The following is a 14,609-nucleotide window of genomic DNA, read 5'->3' as shown; positions in this document are numbered from 1 at the left end:
GAATCTATATAGAGAATCATTAGTTTGCCTAAGACAGAGCAAACATTATAAATTACCTTATCTGGAGGCATTGGTCTTTACAAGTGGTGAATACTAACATCTAAATTAAATTTGCTATTGTAAATGCCTTTCATTTATGCTTAGTCATTGAGACACAATTTATTGAATCAAGCATGCCTTATATGTAGTTATTCTACATAATAAAACAGTATATATTGTGTTGGTTAAAGATGGCATACACATCAATAAAGTGTAAGAAAAGACTGATGGGTTAAAGACTTGGGTAATTTTGGTTCTATTCCTCTGCCCTTCCTTCTCGTTTTCTCTATTTCTTAACTTTGAAAAGAAAGAGGCAAGAGCTTTTATCACCTCTCTGTCTGACAATCTATTATTTATCAGTCCTTAGGAAAGGTGGTTATTGTGCTGATATTCCCGCCTGCGCACCCTGCGAACTTCAGAACAGGGAGCCAGAGATGTGAGTTAGAACTCACAGAAAACCTTGACTTGGCAGATCCAAAGGGAAAGCATTTCCAGACACAAGGGCCTTTGTTGTCTGGTGAGATAACAGAAAAAAAGAAAATAAGGCTGATTCAAGAGACTTTTAAAAAAACAGGAAGAAAATAAGATATTTAAAATGTTGTCACACTTTTGAGCATAGAAAAAAATTGTCACTTCTATAAACCAAGTAGTCGCCTAAAGAAGTTGTGCTAGTCAAATCTTTACTCACTTCCAAGTTGTCTTTCAATCTGATGTTTTACACTGGCAGAGACATTATATGGCATCTACTGTATTTGGAAAACATGTAGTCTCACAATTGGGGGATTTTGAGATCCTTTTGTTTGACATTTTCTATATATACATGTAGGTTCATTGGAAGTATCTTAAGGCAAAGGTATAGCCCTTATAAAATTAGCTTAACAACTTACCGATAGAATCATTGACAAAAATTGTATAAATTAGTTAATATTGTAGTGAACAAATGAGTTCTAGGCCCCTGAGGCTCACAGACTCACATAACAGAGCTAAGATTCAAGGTTGAACTATGTACAAGAGGTAGGACTCAAGTGCAGAGCTAGTGAGAGATGAAAAAGTTTCTTTACAGTGAAAATATATGGAGTGTGTGTGTGTGTGTGTGTGTGTGTGTGTGTGTGTGTGTGTATACAGAATGGAGGGCGACGGAGGTTTGAGGAAGGTCTAAACAGGCAGACGTGACCCAGGTTGAAGCAAAGAAATGAACTCTTGAACTCTGCTGCTATACAATGCATACTCTAATACTAACCCACCCAACTCTACAGGCAATACAACCACTGCTCTCAGAGTAAACAGTGTCTAATCCCATCATCTGTAGTTCAAATAAGAACTTTGTTTCATTGGCATTAGTTCTTTATTTTTTCAGTTGTTTCTAAGTTGTTTAAATATTTGTTGCCATCAATATTGTTCAGGGCTTCTATGCTTTTAAAGATAAAGGACCAACAGTTTAATTTTGCAATGAAAAACACCTACTAATGTACCATGAGCATAGAGTTGTCTGATATATGTCTTTTAATTAAAACGCCTTTCCTGCTTCTATTTTTCAAATATAAATAAATGTTTAATTATTTATTTTCATGTTAATTAAACCAGTTTATATGATACGATAATTAAATAAAATAATTCTTTTTAGTGACAAAAATTATTTTTCTGCACCCCTTACTATATAGGGCACTGCTAAGAGAAGAGAAAAACGCAAGCTCATGGCCTAGGAGTTCTTAATAGTTTGTTCTACCTAATAAAATCTGCATACTTATTACATCTTATCATTTTTTGAATTTTATTACCACTCAAATTTGGCAACTTATACCCCAAAGTAAAGTAATAATTTGCAAAGAAATTGTGGGATAAAATCTTCCACTTTTCATGTTCTTGTCTGTATCCAAATATTACCAAGGTGGAAAAGAAATCATATATACAAAATGACAATGATTAAAATGAAATAGGCTGGAAAATAATGAGAAAAGCTAATAATACTAATATTTACCAATTGTGTCCTACATAAGAAAAATTTCTATGGATTACATAATTATTTTACCTTGTATCCTTTCGCATTTTACAAATAAGAACATTTTTCAGGCCAAGAAACATCATTTGCTTAAAAAGACATAGTAGTAACTGAATTCACACAAGACCTGCTCTGTCTTCTGTTACAAAATGCAATTCCTTGTGATTTAGAAGAAAACAAACATGTACATTTCTTCTGTTACTGGTTTTCTGCTTGAATTATTTAAAAGTAAAAAACAAGAGTATTACAATATAATAAATTCAAGAATTTATTTGGAATGCTTGGCTTTCACTTTTTTGTCCAATAAAGCCAGATTTACATACCTTTATAGAATTTACCTTGAAAGCACATTCCATATTAGAGAATTTAAAATGGTTAGTTAGAGGTCAAACAGACAAAGATGAGTTCTGATAGAACACATGCTCTATGTAGTGCATCAGTGTCCCAATAATGAAAAAAATTGTACTAAGGTTACTAAGAAATTACACTTGAAGAATCACGTGGAACACATTCAGGTTTCAAGAAGTGGGAAACATTAGTTATGCACTGTACACATCAATGTGAAGCAACTTGTGAAGGCTTTAAATTATACTTTCAGAAATAATATAGATGCTTTAATACACACACACAACCTTAGCATTTCATAGTATATAGTATTATTTACTTATACAAATAAATGTATAGGGGCTAGGGATTTAGCTCAATGGCCTAAGCACTTGCCTTGCAAGCAGACGGTCGTGAGTTTGATCCCCAGTACCGGAAAAAAGAATAACAAAAACAAATAAATGGATAGAACTTTTCATTAATACTTATTGCTACAACATATGTTGATTTATGTATTTAATCTATAACAATGATTAATATAAATATATGTTGCATTTGGTTAAATGATGGCTTGCCTTGTTACATTTTCATATATATGTAATAGATGAGTCAAACTGATACTATGTATGATGTTTATAACTGAGCACATTTAGTTATACATAATTGATTTATTACAACAAATAATTGGCCAGTCCAGGATTTTTATTTGCAATATGTGTTATGTCCAAACATCTGAACAAGATTTTAAAGTACTCTAAAAATTAATCAAATACAGTTAGTTATCTTCAGTTTGCTGCAAAAAGAGAAGAATTTCATTCATAATATTGTAGAATTTTTTTTTTTTTATCGGCACCAGGGATCGAACTCACAACTGCCTGCTTGCAAGGCAGGCACTTATGCCGCTGAGCTAAACCCCCAGCCCAATATTGTAGAATTTTAATCCTTGTAGAATTCAAACACTGCAATACTTGTAAAATTATTTCCGGTAACCCTTTTGTCACTATTAGTTTGCAGAACTGACTTGAGTTTGTTCAATTACTACCTGGCCTTCATTTAATGTCACAGCACTTTTCCACTTCAATTTAACTTAATTTAGTGACATGTACTGGTAAATTCCAAGGACTGGGTTACAACATAAGCAAAAGTTTGATTATGACTTCTACTAAATGCAGTACATAATTTTGCCATATCAAAAAACTAAATGAAATAAAAATAGTACACACCTTTTTATTTGGAAGTTATCACAAATGATATAAAAGAATTTATGAGTTGCAAGCTTTTATTATTCTATCCCAGTATCTAGCACACTGCCTCACTTACAGTAAATACATAATAATTATATATAACTTATTTTATGTTATGAGATATTAATTGGAAAATAGTTACACAGAAAAGCTTATAGATAGAATGTCACTGTTGCACGTAATGTAATCCTGATATGGTTTGAAAAAGAAAAGTTTTACAAGTGAATAGAGAAAACATTTCTTAATGAACTTCACCTTCTGAAACTTCTATAATAGTTAATAAGGCAAGTACAGAGAACATAAAATGTTTTAAGAAGTTCAGATCTTTTGCAACTGAGCTTAAACAAAATTACTTCCCATGAAAAACATCAAAGAGTCATTCTCAAGTCAATCCCTGTCCAAGAAAGGTAAAATCATAATTGAGTAAAATATTCACCTAACAGACACATTGCTTTCTTTCCTTAACTATAAAGTATTCATTATCACTGTACACCCTGTATTGTGTGTTCTAAAAGTCAGTTCTGCATCTCCATAACCTCTCTCTCACTCCATGCTAAACATCAAGATACATTTTGGGTCAATATGATTTGAGTCAAATTTCTGCAGCCATTAGACACGTGCAACTGAAATGTCTATACTTTTACATATCCCATTGCTAAATAAGACTTTTTAAATTGCAGAAAACATGAAAGCCAGAAGCAATTATCTGGGCTTCATTTTAAGACTTTGACTTAATCCAGATATTATGTGGTACTGGTAAAAATCGAAAAGGGGTTGATGTTTTGAGAAGGAAAAATTAATATATATGAATATAATTCTGTTTTTGCAATATTCTATTTCTCTCTATTTTTCCTACATGAGTGTGTTCTCTGTACATCATGATAAATTACAACATTTTCTGTTTTACAAGACAGTGTATTTAAATTTTGCTTTTCTAGCATTTTATAATGGGGTCCAGTTTCTACCTATAAATTTCAAATTACAAAACAACAAATTACCACAAGACACATTAGATGCTAATTAATGAGTGAGTTAACAATTCCTTTACAAACAGGATCCCTTTTGCCTCACATCTCTTTTCCTGTACTGTACCTCAAGCTAAATGTTTAATATTCTTTCTTAGAGTGTCTTAGAAAATATTACTTTGTATGCAGATGGCATTTTATACTGTTTTAAAATTCAAATATTTGACCCTCGTGAGCTTTTAACTTTTTGATAAGTCTTATTTAGTATTTTTATGTGGCTACACACTACACTTCAAAAGTAAATATGATAATTTTCATGTTAAGATTATGAAACTGCCTGTGACTTTTCTTTAAAGAGAAGTAAAATAATAATTCTACCAACTTATCTGAAATTACTCAGCGTATTACAAAGTGATGTGTTGTCCCTCACATTTCATGGGTGATTTATATTTTGAAATGAAGGCATTAGCCAATCAACATAAAAAAGACTATTGCTTTTCAAAAGAGAATAAAAAGTAAATCAAGGCAATCCTTTTAGAGTTACATTTCTGCACTCATCAGATATTTAAAACCTCAATGTCTATGTTTGTGCCTGTCCCATTATGGAATAAGATGCCATTCAGATCACATTAATAACAGGATTTCCTATTGCAAGGCATAAAGTCAGAAAGGATTACTACATGTTTATGCTGAGCCTTTAATTTATTCCTGAACTTTTCTCCTATACCTTTAACAAATTTAAAAATCAATACTTTCCCAAATGTCTAATTAACTTTTAAAAATTAGTAAGGCCACTTTCTGAAATAGTTTGGTTTTTTGTTTATTTGTTTGTTTTTAATGCTGAACAGCAAGAATTTCTTTGTTTGTTAGTTTGTTTACTGAGACAAGTTCTCACTGTGTGGCCTAAACTGACTTCGAGCTTGTAGCCATCCTCTTGCCTCAGTCTCCCCAGTGCTGGGATTACCAGCGTGTGCCACCATACCCTGCTGAACAGCAAAAATCTTAAGGAAAAGCATTCTTGCATGCAAACGTATGCCTCCGGGTGTATGAATATTTTTCATAACTTTTTAGAATGAAACTCTCAGTAGTAAACTGAGTGCTTTCAAAAAGCATGCTCAGAAGATTTTCATTGCCACCGTTCAGACTGAACACTTTTGTAGACTGTGATTTGTAAGCTGTTAATACAAATCAGAGGAACTGGAAAAACTGATAAAATACAGCGATGATCAGTCCAAACAACTATAAATAAAATTCTGAAATGCACATTCCTAGTGTTGGTTACTATAGTAAACTGATGTTCTTATTCTGTTGCTCTTTCCTGATTCTTTTCAGTTAATGTTAGTATCACATTAATGTTGGTATAAAGTGGTGAGACCTACAGTATACTCTGGATGTGGCTGTCTCCACAGGAGGCAGACGTTTCTCCCATGGTTGGTATGGCATTTCATCCATCTGCCAACCAACTGAACCTGTCATAACTCATGCTGCCCCAACACATCAGTAACATGTGCAGAAACGTGACTTCATTCATACTATGCTATTCTCTACTAAATTAAGCCTAATATAATGGTTTTTTAAAGGACACACTCAGAAAAAAGTTTAAAACCTTTCTCTACCTTTCTTGTAATGTTCGTAGTGTCTTATGCCATGTTCTTCCAAGTCTCTGATTTTTGTTTTGATATTTACAAAAACTTTTCCCAAAAAATATTTAACTCCTTGAAAATGTTAATTATCCTCAAAATGTATTGTCTTTCATAAACTGCATGACACTTCTCCAAGAAAAGGTCCCTGAGCTTACACTGAATGAATGGGTCATGTCTGTTACATCCTGGCTTCCAAGATGGTAAAAACAAAGAATAAAAATTGTCATACCACGGGGGCTGCGGCCATATGCAGCATCTTCCCCACACGCGTTACATCCCCTTGTGTAACCAAGGAGAAGGCCCACCAAGACGTGCTGCTGGGAACAGCAGAGGCTGGCATCAGGAACAGTTCAGAAGTGAATGTCTTCAATGCATGTGGGTTCCCGAGCTCTATGTGAAGCTGCAATATACAGGAGGGGTGCCATTTGCAGCAAAGGGCTCAGAAATGGATCTCATGAAGCCAGATTTAGATATTCTAGTGCTCAGTATTGCAGAGAAACGGGAAAAATAGTAACATGGAAATTACACTTTAGGAAAAAAAGGATATACCAAATAATCCCTAGGTGTTTTCGTTTTTGTTTTTGGTACCAGGGATCGAACTCACAACCCTGGGCTTACTAAGCACGTGCTTAAGCCTCTGAGCTAAATCCTCCACTTATCCCTGTATTCTTAACTTCATTGTTGGGTAGGAAAATACTGGTCTAATTCACTATTTATGCCTATTGCCTAGCCAGCATAGGATCTGGCACCGTGTTAGTCAGAACTTTACATTCTCAGTAAAAATAGTCAATAAAACATGATCTAAGTAGCTGAGGAGAAAAGCCATCTCAAAAATATTTTTCCAGTTAATATTTTTGATATTGCTTACCTAACACGCATCTAAAATGATCGATGTCTATGAGTCGGAAAGAAAATAACATGCTAAGAAGGTGCTTACTACAGATACTTTGCATGAATATCAGCATTATCTCTGAGCTGCTTTATAAAGCTTCAATTTTTTCAAAAAGGACAACTTGGAAGGCAGAGTAGATATTAAAAAGATGATCTAGCTCACAAACTATACAGGAGATTTTTAAATTGATATTAGCAATATTTTCAAAAACATGATTTATCAAAATCAAATATTTACATGAAATATACCAAATTAATCTGTGTGTCCACAATAGAAATATGTCATCTTTTTGTTTGTTTGATGCTAAGAATCAAACTCAGGACCTTGTATTTGCCGAGTAGGTGCTGTGCCACTGAGCTATATCCCCAGCCCCACAATAGAAACGTTTCATTTTGTGCTAAGAACAAAGAAGAGAAGCATAAAAACACAGATTTTAAATAAATTAAGCGATACATGTTTATCTATGTACATCAACTACCTCACGTGATTTTTAATAATAATAGACAGTTCCACAAGCCATGATCAGAGCTTTTGATCTCACTGATTATCTTGTCTATGAGTCACTCTAATTACCCAGGACTGATAATTGGCATTCAAAAAAGTAGCAGAACACACCTGCCACTCTGCCCACTGCCGACCTTCATCATGAATTAACTAAAAAATCCATGTCAGGCAACTAATTGAATGAACCCGTAGATTTGTACACGGTAATGGCTGTGATTAGTGTGTAACATACCACATAGCAGTAATGATGTAATCTGGGTCTCAATGGCTGGAATTGAAGTCTAAGGCATCACGTTCTAAATGAGAAGGAGAATAAATGACAATAAGAAAACTTTCAATGGACAGACAGAGCTTCCTGGCTTCTGGCTCCGAAAAGAGAAATATTCAATTGAATTTGAAAGGTCAGTGCATGGTACGCGGCACCCTTGTACTTGATGGCTCGTTAAGGTAGATGGGACTGTCAGCGCTGCTTTCACTTAGGTCTGAGGAGTTATTCTTCATTTGCAGCAAGGAGTGAGGAGTCAAACTGGAATTGCTGACTGCTGCCTTTCTTAGCAGCTGGTGAATTGCTCCTTTCAATGAGGTGCATGCTGAGCATGGCGTGTGTGTGTAGAGTGGCTTACTGGTTACTTTTTGTGTTATATGTTCTTAGGGCCATTACAGTAATGAGATTAGTGATGCACAAGCTGATCATGCTTTCTTTACACATTGCCGTTGGTATACAAGTGACAAATATGAAGTGAGCAGCCAGAAAATGTCATTTGGTGGGAAAACATGACATGCGGGTGTTCTGGCTAAGCACACACTGTGTGCAGGGTGGAAGAGCTTTTGTGGGCTGCATGAACCCTGCTGGGCCCTCAGCCCTGGTGCTTAGGGATGAAAAAATAAAACAAACCAACCCTGACCTGTGTGAAATGTCCTCCTGATTCCCATGCTTGTTAGAATGTCCTTGTTATCCTCATCTTGTGAACATCCTCACAAGGCTTCTTGTTGAAACTCTAAATAAAAAAATGAAGCATTTCATAGCAAATGTATCAGCCTCGTGATCAGTTTACTCATAAGCAGCAATTGAACATGTGTCCAGAAATGCAAAACGAGGTTTCAGATTGTGCTCTCAGGATAGTCTACACGTAACTGGTGCTCCTGTGAATCCAAAATGCCCCGTGATATGTAAATGGGTTGCACTCTTGGTATTCCTTTCTATAGATGCATGTGTTTACTGTGTAAACGACATCTGAAGTTAATGGCGAGCAGGAAACTACTTAAAGGAGCTCAAGAGCAGATCTGAGAAACAGCATCGGTCTACCAGTAGAGCTATTAGGATGGTCACAGATTTGCATCACAGATGCTACATTAACCTTGCAAATGCATCCACTAATTCCATAAAGCTTGGTGTGTTTATATGTACACCATCAGTAGGTTTGCAAGCTGTCTGCAATAAAACCAAAGTCATGGTATGGGACCATTACGGGCACAGCATATGTCTACTATGTGCAACCAGCATGAAAGGTAACAGGAAGGCTCTTTCCCTCTGATAGATATAAAAGGTAGACTAAGAAACATGTTTTCGATTTAAAAGAGATATGGATGGACAAAGAAAGTTCAAGGTCTGGCTTAGAGGATCAGAAACATGATAACCATAAAAAATAAGAAGAGAACATTATAATTAAGGAGTACATTATGCAGGCAATGGTGAGCTCATTAATTTACAATGTTGAACTGTGTTTTCAACATATGGGCTTAAATTCATATTAAATTACTTTGAAATTAATAATTGGGAGGCAATTCAAATAGTGTCAGTTTTTTTGTTTTTTTTTTTTTTTTTTAAGAACAAGATCAACAGAAGAAATTAAATAATAGGGGAAAAAAAGGTCATGGCCTGAAAAATCACTTTAAAATATTGTTTGAAAATAACTTCATGGAATAATTTATAGCCAGAATTGTAATTATTCACTCCAACACAATGAATTGAACAAATTTTTTAAAATAAAAGCACTTTCACCTTTTTGCTTGCTTGCTTGCTTTCTTTCTTTCTTTCTTTCTTTCTTCCTTTTTCTTTCTTTTAACAGGGTCTTTCTATGTAGTTCAAGCTGGCCTTGAACTCACTATGTATCCCAGGCTGGCCTCTAGCTTGCAGCAATCCTCTTGCCTCAACCTCCCAAGTTCTGGAATTACAGACATGCACCACCACTCCAAGCCTATTTCTTACTTAGAATATTAGAATAAGGTTTTCATAGAGACTTTTGTGTATACAAAATTTCTCTTTAAGGCCAGAGTTTTTTTTCTAAGTTGCATGTTACCAATTCGATCAAAAGCGTTGAGAAAATAAAGAAGAAAATATTTAAAGTATTTTACTTTCCAAAATTTTTGAAAACAGAATTTATTTATAGGAAGATTACAAATATTTGCACCGATGTTACCTCATTTTTTCTTTGTTCTAAATTCATACAACACATCTCTATATACTCTAGAATATGCATCTAGGTATCCATATAAATGCAAATAAAAACTAATTCACCTAGTATTTCAAAATGTGTTAGCTTTGCCATTATTACTGTTTTTATCAGCATTATCAAAGAAACCATGGAATCACTTTTGCCATCTTCACTCATTAGAAGAGATTCAATGCTTTTAATATTTTTGGTGTGATAGATGACAATGATCTACACTGATCTTGATATTTGGTCAAAAAATACCTTGTTAGCTGCCAGTGACTTTATCTCTTTCCAATCATCTTTCAAACTCATGCCTCACAAAATTAGGTGTAAAACTGCCACAATATACTTATTATTGCATTTGACACATAAAATTCAGCATTCCATATAGTTCCAACTATTACAAAGCACCTACAGAATGTATTATTTAAATCTGAAATTTAACCCATTAATAACTGCTTTATCTAAGAAATTTACGAAAACTTATATATACATCTTCAGATAATGTCAGCACTCACTAAGCTCCAGCATATCTTGTACAGAATAATGCATTAAGAAGGAGTAAATTGTGTTCATATCTTAATTTGTTTATTTGATTTAAGTTCTTATTAGTTTTGATGAAGGGGAAGAATTCTGCTCTAAAAGCTCACAAGGCAGAATTTTTAAGATGAATAAGGTGAAGATAAAATTTATGAAAAATTCAAAAAAATTTTTGAAAGAAGCCATGGCATTATAAAGTTTTTACAACTTTAAATCTAAATTAAGGCTTAAAGCCACCTAATTTTTAAAAATGTGACTATAATCTGTATTAAATCTAAGAAAACAGGAAACTATGAAATTTAAAGGCTCCCTTTTCAAATACACTTATCTTCTTATAACAGCTGTTTCCCTCAGTAGATTAATTTAAATTTAAGACCCATCAAGAGAGTAATAAGTTTTATATTAAAGTTTAAGGAAGAAGAATAAAACCATCTTTTCTGTAAAGATTGGTTCTGGCAAAAACACTTTACTTCTGAAAAACACTGATGGCAGCAACTAGTATAAAATAATATCTCCAAGCGTACAAACGCCCGCCATTTAGGGATGATTTTACCCACTGCATTGTGCTTTAGGAATCTACTTTTATAACTTGGATATAAATATATTTAACACCCCATCATTTTTAAGTTTGAAAGCTTTTTAGAAAGCCAAATAGACAAAAACCAACTTCATTCTTAATTACTGAAAACATTGCAACTTCACAGATTCTTATATTTTAAATTTAATTTTGTTAGTATTTCATGCTACTGTTCAAAATACCCAAGTGCAAAACATTAGGAAACATAAGAAAGCCATACCAATTTTTTTTAAATCCACTTAAATTATAACCATGCACTTATTCAAAAGAAAAGGGAACCTAATCATGTCATGGGTCTTGGCTGATTACAGCCATATCTGGATGGGGAGACAGTAGCACTGATGTACTTTAGTGACCAAATGATGAGATGACATGAATCTGGCATGTGTCAAGTTTGTCTCCATCTCAGATGATTCATGGCAAAGGCAGGGATGCCAGTAAAAGGCTCCACAAAGAGACTCAGTATCCATCCACACATCACCGCCTAATGGTTAGAATCAATTTAAATTCAACTGCATGCATAAATTTAAAGAACTACTTTTGTTCATAGAAGCGTGTCATTAGGAGCTAAAACAAAATAAACCATCAAAAAAGACTGCCCCCCAAAATAAAATATAACCACAGTTTTGATGTGCAGTAGGTGTTAACTTTGAAATACCATAATAATCAGATGTTTGCACATTAAATTTTTCACCTGAAGAAACTAAAAATTTTGTGAGAAACTTTACTAATTTAATAAATTCTAAAATTGAGTGTCTTCATATTTTTAGCAGTCTGTCTGTGTCAATTTGAAACCAACGAAATTGTTTGGTGGAGAAATCAGATTGATCATCTCCAATGTGATTTATAAAAGATGTTTCATTCCATTATTCAAAATTAGTAAACACGGCACCTTCTTGCTACATATTATCATAGATAAAAATGCTCAAGCAGTTGTCCATATTTTTAAAATAACCTAAGTCCCTGAAAGAATAACTAGTTCTTATTTCTAAATATTATTCTAAAAATATACTAAGGAGTATTTTTCCATGTTTTGTTAAGAAATTAAAATCTGTTAAACTACATTAATTAAGTTGAGAGATAAAAATTGTACAATTTTTATTCTTCAATGGCAATTTGCTTTTTAAAAGGTTTTTTTTTTTTTTTTTTTTTGGTTTTGTTTTTTGTTTTTTGTTTTTTGTTTTTAACATCCTCCTATCAACCTAGTGGATGGGATTTGGAGCTGCTTAAAGTTTCTTGTTGACTAAGGGAATTTTAAACTGTCTTGAACTGAAGCTTATGTGCTTCCCATATTTTCATTTAATTTTGGCCGTATTTTGTATCACACATTTTTGTTTGTTTTCTAGGAATATACAAATATACTGTGGATAACAGGTTCAAGGAAAAATGACAGTTAATTGCAGTTACAGTGTATCTATTTAAAGTTCCATGTGGAACTATGAAAAAAGGGAGAATCATTTTGATTTCTATTTCTACCAGTGTGTAAAGTTGTTGTATATAATTATTCTAAATTACTAAAGTAAAACACATTCATCTAATTTGCTGTCCTATTTTTGCCTTTGTTTTTATTGTTGTGGTTTAGTGTTTTTAAAACCACTTAGCATCTGAAGTTTCTTTCTATACATTTTATGCATTACTCATCACAGGGAGTAGCTACTAAAATTGGCAAAAGTTTGTTTTTGTTTTTTTGAATACAGATATATATGCTACCATTCAAATCACAAATTCAGAAAAATGTCATTTCAATGTTTAACTCAGGTGCCTAAAATCGAAATAGTATATTGCATTGATAGATCTTCAGCTCTCTGGAGTTTGGGCCAAAGATTGCAAAGTACTTTTGCAGAGCAAAACTCTAAAACAGGTAACCCTTCATGCTTATCTGCTAACTAATTCGCTGGCTTATATCTTCACCCTCCGTAGAAATAAACGCCATGTATTATGCTTAAATACTTATGTGGATGTTAACAAAAATGAAATAGGGCATCGCTCCAAAAAGAGGGGAGGGGAGAGAAAGAAAAAGAACCTTCTCTATACTGCTGCTAGCAAGGCTTTATCTTTATGACACTAGCGATAATCCCCTGTGTAATTAACTGTGGAGTGGTTATGCATGCCGCACGCAGCCCCTGACAAGCCTCATAGAAAATACATCAGTATTAGCCACAGGTGAATTCGTTTAGAAAGATTAATGACTGCACCTGAATTTTAATGTCTGGGAAGGGATGGAACACTGAATCCTTAATTAAAAAGTTGAATGACTGGCATGGTTTGTTTAACATCACAAATTTCAGCGGGAGGGTTTTGTATTCAAATACAGTATGCAAAAGGAAACTTTCCTTAGAAAGTGGTGAAGTGGGGTGAAAAGTAAAAAATGTTTTATGTGCTTTACTTTATGTAAATCGATACATGGATCAGTTGCTTTGATATGGATCAAATGTGGTGTAATTATGCCTCTTTTTTTCTGTTTACAGTGACCCTGAAGCAAAGAATTCTTAAGAGTGTGAGCCAGCACTACCCTCTAACTAAGAGAAAGTTAAAGTACAGGAGCAGGAAAGCTGATGAGTGAGCTTCCTTTTTCTTTATTGGGAAGCAGTTTCGTCTTCATTATTATTTTACAAAGTTTTCTAATGAACAGAAAGTAACCTTGAAAAACAACTTGGCAATACCATTCCCAGAAGAGTTTTAACTCTGCTTTGCAAATTCTTTTACAGAGCATGTTAAAGCTTGTCACAGACAGAAGATTTTTCAATGACAATTTTAATCTCCTTTTTTTAGAATTTAAATGGGGGGCGAGGGGAAGGACGACTTAGACATGCTTCTATTTAGGTGAGTAGGAAATAACTCTGATTAATCATTTGTCCTTGGGGTAAGAATAGCTGAAACTGGCAGATCTCTTAAGAAAAAAAAAATCTAAAATAATACTTCGGCACTGTTTGCAAACATTACATTGGTTTTGTTGTTGTTTTACTGAAAAATCACAGAAAGCTTATCTGTTCTAAAGATTTAGCAAATCTTAATTTGGAAAAAAGAGAGAAGAAAAAGAAGGAAGAAAGAAACAAAGAAAAAAAGAAAGATTTACCAGAGACTACTGATGGATTTGATGTTAATACATATTCAGATCACTTTTTTCCTCTTTAAATAATCCATCTTTATTGTCACAATGTGTTTTTAAAAATGAAACCAAAAGTATATGTGGTAGTTTTGTTCTAGGCAAATTTATACAAGTATCTGCATCTTCGGTTTGTTCTTTGCTTAGAAGTGGGGATTCCGCTGAAATGTTAGTTTAGAAGAAGTCAGAGCACATGTGCAATGCCTTTGCTGTTTTATTTTCTAGGTCAGAATGCTGCTCACATCCATGGCAAAGGAGATTTTGATGTTCCTCCGCTTCACACATAGCCTGCTGGACCACTTTCTCTGCCAAGTAAAAGCATGGCTTTTAGTTCTGTCTGC

This window comes from Cavia porcellus, unplaced genomic scaffold, assembly GCF_034190915.1.
Source record: "Cavia porcellus strain 051 isolate PalLab524CR breed Dunkin Hartley unplaced genomic scaffold, mCavPor4.1 scaffold_1, whole genome shotgun sequence".
Taxonomy (NCBI): Eukaryota; Metazoa; Chordata; class Mammalia; order Rodentia; family Caviidae; genus Cavia; species Cavia porcellus.
Note: the sequence above shows the minus strand (reverse complement) of the source record.